General features: G+C 38.6%; 1 pseudogene; it reads right to left on the bottom strand.

Annotated features, from left to right (window-relative positions):
- Positions 1–5,405: 5,405 nt before the first annotated feature.
- LOC149193110 (pentatricopeptide repeat-containing protein At2g33680 pseudogene) lies at positions 5,406–8,780 on the bottom strand (annotated as a pseudogene).
- Positions 8,781–14,683: the final 5,903 nt, after the last annotated feature.

Here is a 14,683-nt window from a genome sequence, read left to right as displayed (position 1 = left end):
TAAAGTTCCTATACGTACCTTTTGTGTGTTTTGCACATTATTGAGATCGAAGAATTGCTCCATCTGTAATATCCATGTTGCGGGATCCTTGCCATCAAACTTCCTCATATCGATTTTTGGAATATGGTGGGTCTTCGATCCAACATTAGAGTCTATGGAATCATGATTAACATTTCTTTTGTTCTCATCATGAGTTTCCTTTACTACCCTTTCACCATTAGTGACCCTTTCTTGTAGCAACTTCTTCAATTCTTCCATATCTGTCTTCAAATCTATCTTCAAAACGTCCATCTTAGCTTCTACGCCTTTCTTTAAACCATCCATCTTAGCTTCTACATCTTTCTTTAAACCATCCATCTTAGATTCTGTTCCTTTTTGTGCAAGTGACACTTGTTGCACTTGGTCTCGTAATTTTGATATATCATGTTGCATTTCTTCCTCTTCTTCATGAGTCATGCTAGAGCTTTCAGGTTGCTTACTAGGTGTTTGCATTTTCTTTCCTCGGGGCATCAATTACCGATAATAATGCTTTACTATGCCCTTTGAATTCCTTCAAACCAAACTTACGCAAAAATTTAAAAAAAAAATACACACCTTTTTTCACTTTGTAGAAGCCTGATATTGAATCTGATGTATCTTTGTAATTTCAAATCATCCAGTTCTGAAATTGTGACCTATAGTAGCCTTCTATGTCATCTTTCTAATGCCACTAGTTTGATCCAAATTGGATTCTCCAAAAAAGAGTTATGCACAATCTCCCGCAGTGACCTGATTATAGACTAGTTCAGTAGAGCGAACTTGTATGAAGTGCCATGTGTCACTGTTTTGACCTTTGACTCTGAAAAATATATACAAGAAAACTACAGTTCGTCTTCTTTCTGTACCTTCTTACGAAATTTCAATCTGATGCTCAGAAAGAAAGTTATGATGATTTTCCCCAGGTCACCTGTTTGGAATGTAATTCAGGAGTCTGCAAAAAGACCAACTTCCTCAGATCATATCTCCGCAAATATAGCGCGAAAAGCTCTGAAATTCGGACCCAAGGTTCAGCGCGATTTCTTCTCAAATGGTTTTTTTTTGCAACTTCTGAAACATCGCAGAAAAAAGTTATAGCGAAAATTCCACGATGACCTATTTGGAGCAGTGAAACCCTAGAATCCAAAGCTCTGATACCAAATGTTATAAAACCAGCTCAAGAAAAGATAGAAAAGATAGATCAACACTTTAGAATTCAACCTCTTCGAGGGGGCAACCCCCTTTACATTACATAAATGAACAATTCTTTGATGATTCAAATGACAAAACCTCCTTTCTATATATAGGAGTCTAAGGAGTCACAATATAATCCAGCCGACCTAATAATAATAATATAAAGCCACAAAAATAACAATAGAGGGATTCTATGGGGCACAGTAATAACAATATGGGGGCAATAAGGGCACAACAATATTAATAAGGGGTATAACTACAATAGTAATGGGGTAATCACTAGTATTATAGGCACCCAACACTCTTCCTCCTCCTTGAGCGTCGACCCACTGTTGCTGCTTCAATCAAGCTTACACTTGACCAGATCTCTCCTCAACTCTTCCTGCTTGAGAGCTTCCCACATACTATCTCAATCTGACAAAGTTGACCTACCTAATATGCTTTGGACAAAGACTTGCCACTCTTCTGAGACTGAATTTAGGGCTAGTCTCACCATCTCGAAACCTTGAGGTGTAGAGCCCACAACTGCCAACTCATCCCAGGTCTCCTGAAGCTTCGTGAAGAACGGATCAATGCACTCCCCCTTCTGCATCTGTACAGATCTCAATTTCTACTCTAAGTACATTATTCGTTGCTCAGAAGATCCTTGATACAGTGTTGCCAAGGCATTCCACATCTCCTTCGCAGTCCCTCTGTTAGCGATGTGACATACCACATGATCCTTTACTCCATCAATGTTCATCCTCTTTGCCTTCGCCATTTCTCCCTTGTACTTCTTCAGTGGATCTGGATCTGCAGGCTCAACTGCCACACTGTCAACATAGGCCTTGAGAAAATGCTCATCTAGAAGGCACAACATCCTTGCCTTCCAGATCACATAGTTAGATGCCCCATCCAACTTGTCCTTATCTCTCAGCCCACTGGCTACCATCTCTACCACGAAAATGTCGAACTGCTCCTCTTTATCTCTTAGTACTGTTGCTCAGGGAATAAGAAAACAGACTTCTTGGCACGAAGTATACTGAGGAAAAATTCCCTCACTATGCTTCTCCTCTCTTTTCTGACGTCTTTCAGCCCAGCGATCTGTCTGCTGAAAACTGCGTCCCACGAGTTCTTTCCTCACACTGAGGCTTTGCTCTGCTCCCTCTGGCTTAGCAAGATTTCAAACTGGAAGTCTTTCCTCTCTGTCGACTCACTCAAAGAGAGACATTCCTCGAAAATTCAGCCTTCTGGCTTGGACTATGCAATCCCTCTGGGGATTCGAACAGCTGCCTCCTACAACTATTTGACCTTCTTCTCTGCTCAACGTTGGGTTCTTTGGCATTGTTCTTCTTCTCACCTGCACTGCTCTGATACCATGTGAAAATTCCTAAACCGAAATCCCTACTTCAGCAATTGATGATATTTCTCTTATTTGTTAAATTCTTTTAAACAAATTACTTGCAGTTTCCTACGGAAAATATCGAAATACTTACGCTGCAGCCTCTACTTAATTAAATATAATGCGGACACAAGCAACTGAGTAAGAAGGAAAATACAACACAATTAACACAATTATTTTTGGACAAATGTTCTCGAAAATACCCAATGCAGAGGGTTTTTATTATTAAGCAAATACAAACTCTGGATTCCTTGTTGGCAATCCAGTACAGAGATCACTCGACAGAAGAAATTAGTGAGATTACCTCACTCTACACTACAAGTTCTGGCTGATCCGGCAGTTGAACCAACGAGTACCCAACTACCTCTGTGCTGCCCCTATGCAGCCACTACGTGGGCCTGCGTCACTGCCTTTGAAGCACTACGTCACCACCTTTGAAGCACTACGTCGCCTCTCTGCTCGATCGATTTCCTCTTAGGAGCTTCGACTTCATCCCTCCCAGCTCAGAATGTCAAACCCCCAGCAAAATCTCGAACTTCTGCTTGGAAGGCACTGCGTTGCTCTGCGTGAGCCCTTCCTAGCTCTGCATCACCCTCACCGAGCACTGTGTTGCCTCCTCTGCATCTTTCTCTACCTCTCTGTTGTGTATTCTTGGCCCCATAGAAGATTCTCCAGCCAAAACTATCTATGCCCCTCTCTACGGGTCACCACGAAATCACTGCGCTGCTCTCTGGCTCAGCAATTCAATCTGACTGATCAACTCTCAATGTGTCTTCCAAATGACCCTCAAGCCTCCTTAAATAATCTTCTCGTTGACATTCAACGGCTCAGATTAGAAGTTAATCAATGGCTAAGATCATTTCTGCTTGATCCTCATCTTCTTCTAGAAGTTACAACCACGGTTAAATTAATACCCATTAATTATTTTAATTTCCTAAGTTAAACTTAGGGACCCATTAAAAATAATTAATTATTTTAATAAAAATGTCTCCAAATGGAATTTCCCAAAACACTTTCTGGGTTCTTTGGAATACATGTGCCCAAGTTTCCCTGCAAAATTTGAGAGTTTGAACACATCCAATGCTACCAGAAATCAACACATCTTAACTAAGAATCTACCAAGCAATGAGAGGAATGGAATCTCTCAAGGTGTAAACATTTCCTTAAGTTTTGCACTCAAAAAAAAGATTGCATCTTAAGATATATGATCCCTCTTGGTGCTTTGTAGATCCGAAGTTAAGATGGATCTATGTTGATTTAATAACAAATCATTTTATATGAAGATGTTAAATGAGAAATTGCATTCACTCGATAGAATAAACCAACCACTTTTTGAAGTCATGATCAATGTCGCATGTACCCTAGACATGGCTCATGTGGAGGTAACCTTTCCAATTTTTACAGAGTTTTTCTCATTCACTCAATAGAATAAACCAGCTACTTTTTTACATCATGATAGATGCTGCATGTACCTTCAATAGAATAAACCAGCTACTTTTTGACATCATGATAGATGCTGCATGTACCTTAGACATGGCTCCTGTCGAGGTAATCTTTCCAGTTTTTACAGAGTTTTCTATTCATCATGTCATAACATACTAATAATTTTACATGTTTATTTGCAATTTATTTAACCTATTAATCCCTTTTGATTACGGGGTCCAAGGGCTTCATTAATCAGTCCTATAATGGCTACATGCAGAGAGGACGATAAAAAAATCCAAAATGTAATCCAATGGATAATGATATTGGACAGTAAATACTCAAAAAGAAAAGTCCAAAATGTAATGCAATGGATAATGATATTGGACAGTAAATACTCAAAAATGTAATCCAATGGATAATGATATTGGACAGTAAATACTCAAAAAGAAAAATCCAAAATGTAATGTAATGGATAATGATATTGGACATTAAATACTCAAAAAGGTTCATCCCATGGATGTCACCAGCCCCTCGTACATGTCAGCCATATTGCGGAAACTATTCCAAGACCAGTTTAAGCATAGTTGTATGAATGTTTCAGCCATAGATAAATCGATAAACCCACAAATATTCTAATGCCTGATGTACATTTCTGCAGCCTTTTTAACATCTAATATGCATTTTAATTTTGGTTCCCTGACTTCCGAAAAAAATAGCAAGTTGCTAACATACGACTGTTATGAACCACGCAGTAAATGAAGTACAAAAGAACAGGACAGATAATGAACAGACTATGAAACTAGATTCTGAAAATCATGAGAGAATATGCTGCTGCATATGATACAAAAGCGGACTATGAAGGCTACTTTCAGAAATATATTGGAGGTTCCTTATGGAAAAGGACACGGGCAAGACACTTTCTTGAGATTCTATATTTACTCGTTTATTTGTCTTGTTTGAACTTCATTCTTGCATAAAACGACATCAAACAACATTATTGCTAGACAAACCTTTGGAACAATAGTTGTCCGGAATAAATCCTTAAATCAATACGAACTTCAAGTTCGAGCCCAGTCATGCATGGCAAGATGGGCTTTACACACAAAAATTAATATAGCCTTAGTCTAAATATTCTATGAATTCGTTCTTTTCTGGTGGTTTAAAATAACAGAAAGGGAAACCACCATTTTTTCTCTGAAATCTGACAAAAATCATTTTGGATTTGATGGAATTGCAGATATTAATGATTAACATTGAATAATCAGGTTTCATTAGGGTATTCAAGGATGCTGAATCGATCTATGCATTAAAAACAACAATTTAAACCATAAAAAATTGTAATTTTAGCAAAGATTTTATAACTGGATTCCAATAATGACAAACCAGAAAATGTCAAAATCGTAAAACATTTATAGTTTATCATCAATATGAACAACAGTTTATTGTAGCACACAGCTTCAGAACACCCTCCTGAGCAGTACCAATCATGTATGCTACTCAGTCTCATCCACATTAATCATTAATCATGTATCTTACAAGCTTCATACGTAATCCCAAATGCAAGCAGTTGCATCATAATATGTAATGGAATCGAATACTGAATGGCGGTGATAGCAACCACGCAATAGAAGAAGAAACCCACAGGCAACACCTCCAGAGCTTTTTCCTTTGATGTCCCTCGACTTGACAAGAGTTTTCATTTAAATCCATATAAACCATGTCTTCAGCCATTAGAATTGTTATGTGTATCAGACTTTTATCAGTATGTTTGTGCTTTGTGCCTTAATGCCCAACACAAACATGAAGCTTGATGAGAACAAGTAGTCTTGTCAACATTAATGAATCGTGATCAAGCAAATTCCCAAATCCCATCAGTGTTAATAGGATACACTGGGTGTATTTGGCCACCTTGTCCACCCGAAGATCCAATATTGATTGTGCAAGAAACCAAGATTGAACATATGTCCTGCCTACCAAATAAGATTCAATACAAATTTAGTACCGTATACTCATTTCTTCTTTGGCTAAACTTCAGAAATCAATTCTAAAGGAACATAGTCCACGGCTGAAATAATGGAAATGGCCAGCATCCCTCAGACAATTTCTCGTGCAACAGACTCGCATGTGACCATAATTGCAGCATGGGAATTGCCATAAGCAAAGATGTCTTCAACATTTTGAGGATTGGTTCCAAAGGGATCTACTAATCAACACAGTAGCAAGGCAAGCTTCTCACTGTTGTAATAGACCCCTATTGCATATCATGCAGCACATAGCTCATGTTTGGCACATACCCTGCCTTCTTCATCTGGGTAGTTAATGTCTCTAACATTGCATATATAGCTTCTGCTTCCGGGTGTGATTTATCTCCAGCAATGAAAGTATGAACCCTGTTTTTGACCTCAATCCAGCTACATCCTGCTTCCTTTTTCACTCCTCTCTCTTTCATCATCTTTCTAACTTTAGCTACATCATCCCACTGATTAGATGAGGCATAAATGTTTGACAGCAAGATATATGTTGCATGGTCTTCTGGTTCGAGCCTGAGAATGTGCTCTGCCGCACGTTTTCCTATCTCCATATTAAAATGGACTCTGCAGGCAGCAAGCAATGTCTTCCACACAAGAGCATTAGGTTCAAAGGGCAATGAATTGACAAATGCCTCTGCCTCATCCAGGTTCCCAGAACGACCCAGAAGGTCAACCATGCAGACGTAGTGATCCACTCCTGGCGTGATGTCATGATCTCGGCTCATGGAATTAAAGAAGTACCACCCCTTAACCACCAAACCCATATGGCTACAAGCAAAAAGGACACTGACAAATGAAATCTCGTTGGGTTTGATACCGAGTAATTGCATTTCTTCAAATATTTGAATAGCCTCTTTACCACGCCCATGCTGTGCATATGCTGCAATCATTGCATTCCATGAAACCACATCCTCTTTAGGCCATGTGTCAAACACATCTCGTGCATTCTCTATGCTACCACATTTTGCATACATGTCAACAAGAGCACAACCAATTACAGCGTTTGGCTTGATAAAGCTTTTGATAACTAGTGCATGAACCCGCTGACCGCTTTCTAGAGCTGCTAAGCTAGCACATGCTTTAAGAACACTGCCGAAGGTGAATATGTTTGGCTTCAAGTTTGTCCATTGCATTTCATATAATAGTTTTAAGGCTTCTTCACCATGTTCGTTTTGAGCATATCCGGCTATTATTGCATTCCATGATACAACATCTCGGTTGGACATGCCGTCAAACAATTGTTGTGCTTCCTCAATGCTTCCGCATTTCGCATACATATCAACCAGAGCATTGTCCACAAACATATCTGAATCAAAACCAACTTTTAAAATATGGGCATGCACTTGCTTCCCCTGTTCCAAAGCTCCTAGGCCGGCACATCCACTCAAAACACTAGCAATTGGAAAGCGATTTGGCTTCAAACCTGCATCCTGCATCTGGCAAAAGAGTTTCAAAGCCTCTGCAGCATATCCATTTTGTGCATATCCTACCATCATTGCTGTCCATGAGACAATGTCTCTGTCAGGCATATTGTCAAACACTTTGGAAGCATCCTCCATACTACCACATTTTGGATACATATCAACCAGCGCACTGGCAACAAAGATGTCTGATTCATATCCCGTTTTGATTGCCAGTGAATGGACCTGCTTGCCCTGTTCTGAAGCTGGTAATGCTGCGCAAACGCGTAGGATACTGCTGAGAGCAAATTGATTCAAACTTATACAAGATCGTTGCATTTCAGAGAAGACTTTCAGGGCTTCCTCACCGTATCCATTCTGGGCATAACCAGCAATCATTGCATTCCATGAGACGATATCTCTGTCAATCATTTTGTCAAACATTTGGCGTGCATCCTCTACATCACCACATTTTCCATACATATCAACCAGAGCACTCGCCACGAAGACATCTGACTCAATGCCAAGCTTTAAAACATTACCATGAATCTGAATCCCATGTTCAAGAGACGGAACACCGGCGCACGACCGAAGGACACTACCAAAAGTAAAGTGGCTCGGCTTAACATTCGCTCCCTGCATTTCGCTAAACAAATCCAACGCCTTTCTCCACTGCCCGTGCTGAGTATATCCTGAAATCATTGCATTCCACGAGACGACATTTCTCTCGGACATTTCGTCAAACACTTGGCGCGAATCCAACAGATTGCCACACTTAGAATACATATTTACAAGGCTTGTGTGCAAAAAGAGGTGAGCTTGAAATCCATTTTTGAGTAGGTGGGCTTGAATGCTCTTGCCTTCTGTTAAACGCTTCGTAGAGATGCATTTATTAAGGAGGTTGGCATATGTTTGGGAGTCTGCCCAGCTGCCGGTATTGGTGTATTCTTCGATGTTTTGATGTTCGCTGTCTTCTAGTTCAAGAGCAGCAACAGCGACAGTGGAGAAGCAAAGGCAAATGCTATGATGATCCACATTTACAATAGTCTTGTGAATGAACTGAGAGCGTACAAATCTCAAAATGGCGGGCGAAGTTTTCCCCATTTCGCCCTGAAACCATCAGCAAATTATGAATTGAATCTGCTTTGAAGGGAAATCTAGTTTATTTGATCACAGAATGAAATCTGAAAGATAGCCTGACGATCACACCATCAAGCCTTGCCATGTCTGCATTGAAGTCATTCGCCGGCGGAGTTTTTAGTTAGTCAGACAAGCCGAACAGATATATGTGTTTTCATCGATTTTCTAGCACATAAATATCTCTATTAAAAAAAATACTGGTGAAAACCCAACGTGTGTCTTTTATAGTACACAGATTTCTCTATTTTAAAAACTATTGGTATGTCTCAATTTTCAAAAATATTACTATAAGCTATTTAATGTAGAGTTGGCAATTTATATATACATATCCCGATTTCTCCCATTGTGAAGTTATAAATTGTAATAATTTCTCTAATAATGGTGATAATCAGTGTGAAGTTATAAATTGTAATAATTTCTCTAATAATTGTGATGATAATCATGGGAGTAAGGTTAAAAGTATATTAAAAGAAAGTAATTTAATTAGATAATTTTAAAAATGATGGTAAGAGATATTAGCTTTTTTGTGAATACTATTTAGATTTCAACTATCTTTTCATCTTATGGTAAACCTTCAAACTATTTGTGATTGGTTAAATGTTCATTTTTCTCAAATATAACAAAACAAATTAATCCCCCAAGACCTAGAGTAACTTCGGAAAAGTGAATGCCTATCTTCATAGAGACCACCATTGGGTTCTTTCATGATTTTCCTCAAATAATGGTGATAAATAAGCTTGCAATTACTAATAACAATTGCTAATGATTGTCCTCAATATTGATTAACATTTAAATTATAATAAGTATTTTCACCGTGTGTGTGTGTGTATATATATATGGCAATGATGATGGTAACGATGGCTAATGTCTATTGAGACTCTAAGAAAGGTAATGAATTATTTCGTTTGCTTTAGAATTTCATTTATGTGCTCAAAAAACTTTAAGGGAAGCATTCCTAGATCACCATGGTTTGGGTGAGTTAAAATCTTAGGCAAATTGGTATTATAACACATATTTTGAAATTGCGATTTAATGTGGATGTATGCAAGAGATTCTAAGAGATTATTTCCCATCTTCAACCCTCTTAGTGTCATATACACCAACATAGATTCATCTTAACTCTGGATCTATCATGCACCGAGAGGGATGAAATCCCTCAAGGTGCAAACCTTCTTTCTTGAGTGTAGAACTTGAGGAAAAGTTTGCACCTCAAGGGAATTGATCCCTCTCGATGCATGATAGATCTGGGGTTGAGATGGATCTATGCAAGTTTCAGTCATGTGCAACCATGGAAAATTTGTTGAATATCTAATTATTCTCATCATTTTAAATATAGTGAATATTTCAAAGATTTATATGGTCATTTTAATCTTAAATTTCCTTAGTTACCTTAGTTTGTTGAGATGATAGAGACTGTTAATAGCTTGAATAATGAAAAATGATGCAATAAGAATTTCGAATGCAACGTTACAAGTAACAGTGTTGAATGATAGAAAATGTGAATAATAAGAATGTAGTCAATTACAGATAGTCTTCAAATAGTCTTCATTCTGATCAATATATATATATATATATATATATATATATATATATACACACATATACATATACATATACATATACATATACATATACATATATATGATGATGACGATGATGTCCATTGAGACCCTAAAAAATGTAAGGAATTATTTTGTTTGCTTTAGAATTTTATTTATGTGCTTAAAAAACTTTAAGAGAAGCATTCCTAGATCACCATGGTTTGGGTGAGTTAAAAGGTTAGGCAAATTGGTATTGTAATAGATATTTTGAAATTGTGATTTAATGTGGATGTATGCAAGACATTCTAAGAGAATATTTGCTTTACCAGTTGCATTCAAAGATATGATTGAATTCGATGAGCATAGATCATTGGAGGAGGCCATTCAAAAGCTAAAGCATTGCTATGAGAAATCGAAGCATAGAATTGAGACTAAGCCAGTCTGGAGAGGTAATGAAAGGAACAAAGGCAAATGGGATAAAAAGTGGGCAAGGCCACAGAGTATAGATAACAAGGAGAATGTTGCACCACCTAAGAGGTTCAATGCATCAGATAGAGGATAGGGACATAGAGCTGAAGAGAAGAACAAGGATGGAGGTTGGAAGCCCATAGAGTGTTGGACTTGTGGCAAAGACCATCACAAGAGAGATTGTCCGCAGAATCAAGGTGGTAGACCTCAGATATACAGTGCATAGGAGGCGCAGACTGTTGGAGATGTTGGCCAGAGTATTCCTCATATCTACGCAGTCGTCGACAACAAGCAGGCAGAACACTAGGCATTTATCATTGAGATGGATGGCAAGATTTGTGATCAAGTTATTTCTATTTTGATTGACCATGGATCTAATTATATCTATGTTAGTCCTGACTTGGTGGATAAGTGTGGTTTGAGTAAGGAATTGCATGCAGAGTCTTGCTTAGTTCAATTGGCTATACATATGAAGAAGCGAGTTCATCATTGGGTAAGAGCTTGCACATTTTATTTGAATGGTATGCCTACCACAACAAGTTTGAATGTTTTACCATTGGGTTCATATAGTATGTTTTTGGGCATGGATTGGTTGTATCTACATAGAACCAAGGTTGACTACTATGACAAAGTTATTGAATGTGTTGATGATAATGGGGAACCAAGAATTTTGCAAGGTAAGAGGAAAGCCACATCAATTGGGATGGTGATAGCTATGCAAGCAAAGTGTACCTACAGGAAAGGGTGCAAGCTATTTGTCATGCATATTTCTAGTGATAAGGGTAAGGAGGTTGAGGATGCAGATGTGTTGAACAAGTACCCGGTTTTACAATAGTTCAAGGATGTATTTCCTGAGGACATTACAGAGTTGCCACCTCATAGGGAGGTAGACTTTTCTATCGATTTAGTGCCAAGGGAATATCCAACATTGAAATCACCTTACAAGATTAGCACACCTGAGTTAGTTGAGTTAAAGTTGCAACTAAAGAAGATGTTGGACAAGGGGTACATTCGGCCAAGTGTATCACCTTGGGGCGCACCAGTCTTGTTTGTGAGAAAGAAAGATGGTACACTCAAATTATGTATTGACTATAGGTAGTTGAACAAAGTAACGATCAAGAACAAATACCCTTTTCCAAGGATTGATGACTTGTTCGATCAGTTGAAGGGAGCAACATTGTTCTTGAAGATTGATCTGAGATCCAGATACCATCAGGTGTGCATCAAAGAGGAGGACATATACAAGACTGCGTTCAGGACCAGGTATGGGCATTATGAGTTTGTTGTTGTTCCATTTGGCTTAACTAATTCTCCAGCTACATTCATGTGTTTGATGAATAGTGTGTTACGTCCATATTTGGATAAGCTTGTTATTTTCTTCATCAATGATATAGTAGTATATTCTAAAAATTAGGAGGAGCATGTCGAGGATTTAGCAGCAGTATTGAGGTTGTTGAGAGAGCATCAATTGTATGCTAAGCTCAACAATTATAGTTTCTTTCAGACTGAGGTACACTACTTGGGACATGTTGTCTCCAAGGAAGGTATTGTAGTAGATCTAGAGAAGATAAGGGCCATCATGGAGTGGGTAGCTCCTAAGAATGTAGATGAGGTGAGATCTTTCATGGGTCTGGCAGGCTATTATAGGAGGTTCATCAGGAACTTCTCGTAGATTGCTTATCCTATTACATCATTGCAAAGGAAAGGTAAGAAGTTCGAATGGAACGTAGAGTGGGAGACTAGCTTTGAGCAGCTTAAGGAGTTACTGACACATGCACCTGTGCTACAAATTGTAGATCCAGACAAAGAGTTCGTAGCGTGTATAGATTCTTGCAAGAGAGGACTTGGTGGAGTCCTTATGTAGGATGGACATGTGGTAAGTTATGAGTCCCTGAAACTAAATGAGCCCTAGTAGAACTATCCCATGCATAATCTCGAGTTGGCAGTGATTATACATGCATTGAAGATGTGGAGACACTATATTCTTGGCAGGCGGTTTGTGCTTATGAATGATCACATTGGGTTGAGGTATTTGTTTAACCAGTCGAATCTGAATTCCAAGTAGGCTAGATGGTTGGCCACGATCAATGAGTTTGACTAGGTACATCAAAGGAAAGGAGAACAAGGTGGCAGATGCTCTTAGTAGATGGATACATATACATCACTTGGCAGCTATGAGCTCGTATGGGACATATTTACAGGACATGATTTTGTGTGCAGGACAATAGGATGTCAGTTATATGGAGATTTTTCATAGGTTTCAGTAGAGTACATGTATAGGTGATAGTACACATAGAGGTACAAGTACTAGTACATGTACAAGTACATTTGATGACACGGGCACAAGTACAGGTATAGGTGCAGGTGCACAAGACTTGGATCGTTGTCTTACAACAAATGGATTGGTCACGTTTTGAGACAGGATATATGTACTAGATAGTAGTTAACTCAAGAAGATGATCTTAAGGGGAATTTCATGCGAAATTGCATTCAGGTCACCCAAGTTATCAGAAGACACTCACAGCAATGAAGAGATATTACTATTGGTCGAATCTAAAAATGGATGTAGCAGAATTTGTGGCAAGATGTTTTGATTGTCAGCGAGTGAAGGCAGAGTGAAAACATCCAAGTGGATTGCTACAGCCGATCACAATTCTGGAGTGGAAATGGGAGGTCATTTCCATGGATTTCATAACAAGGTTTCCGAAGACAATGAAATAACATGATTCCATCATGGTCATTGTGGACAGGTTAACAAAGGTTGCACACTTTGTTCCTGTGAAGTCTACGTTCTCATCTAGTGATGTGGAACAGGTATGCATCCGAGATGTGGTTAGACTGCATGGTGTTCCGAAGAAGGTTGTGTCAGATAGGGATGCGAATTGCACTTCCAAATTTTGGTAGGAGTTATTTGCAGGTTTGGGCAGAGAGTTGGCCTTCAGCATAACTATTATCCGCAGACAGATGGACAGACAAAGAGGCTCAACAGGATATTGGAGGAAATGTTGAGGATGTATGTGATGCATCAGAAGAGGAAGTGGGCAGATTATCTCCCTTTGGTTGAGTTTTCATACAAAAATGGTTATTAGGAGTCACTAGAGATGAGTCCCTTTGAGGCGTTGTATGGGCGGAGTTGTAACATTCCCATTAGTTGGAGTGATCTAGTTAGCAGAGTATTGATTGGACCATATATGTTGGTAGACATGGAACAGGAGATGCAAGTGATCAAGAAAAATCTTAAGGCAGCACGAGATAGGCAGAAGAGCTATGCTGATAGGAACATGTTGTTCAAGGAGTTTTAGGTTGGGGAACAGGTGTACTTGAGTATCAAACCCAAAGAAGAGCTCCTTGCAGATTGGCTCATGTGCCAATGTGGCACCATGGTTTTGTGGACCCTTCATTATCATTGAGAGGATTGGGCCAGTAGGCTATTGACTTGCACTGCCTCTAAGAGTGAAATTTCACGATGTTTTCCATGTATCTTTGCTTAAGAAGTATGTTAAGGATGTTGATAATGTAAATGACTCGTTTTTATTGTAGGTGGAACTAGATGGAGAATTCCAACCAGAGCCTCATTGTAGATTGCAGAAAAATGTGCTCATGCTTTAGAACCGAGCAATAGAGCAAGTTAAAGTGCAATGGAAGCACTTTGGGCCTAATGAAGCTACATGGGAGATGGTGAATCAGATGTGGGCCATGTATCCTTCCTTTTTTCCAGTTGAGGCAAAGAAGCCTTGATATGGTGGTTTAGTATTTGCTTATGATGGCTTGGTATATGCTTTATGATGGTTTAGTATTTGCTTTATGTTGTTTAGCATATGCTTTATGGTGATCGATATATGCTTTATGTTGGTTGATACATGCTATATGATGTTTTGATATATGCCTTATGATGTTTTGATATATGCTATATGATGTTATTGCATGTTTGATATATGTTTGGTATATTATTTGGCATATGTTTTGGTATATATATTTTGATGATGTTGTTATATGTACACCCATCTATGGATGTAAATACTAACGAGTTGTGTTATAAAGCTCCATTATGTGGTTATGTTATCATGATGCTATGATGACATATGATCT

This window comes from Pinus tabuliformis, chromosome 2_2, assembly GCF_031772625.1.
Source record: "Pinus tabuliformis cultivar Carrire ecotype Pingquan chromosome 2_2, CPIR1, whole genome shotgun sequence".
Classification (NCBI taxonomy): domain Eukaryota; kingdom Viridiplantae; phylum Streptophyta; class Pinopsida; order Pinales; family Pinaceae; genus Pinus; species Pinus tabuliformis.
Note: the sequence above shows the minus strand (reverse complement) of the source record. Positions and strands in the feature narration are given on the sequence as shown.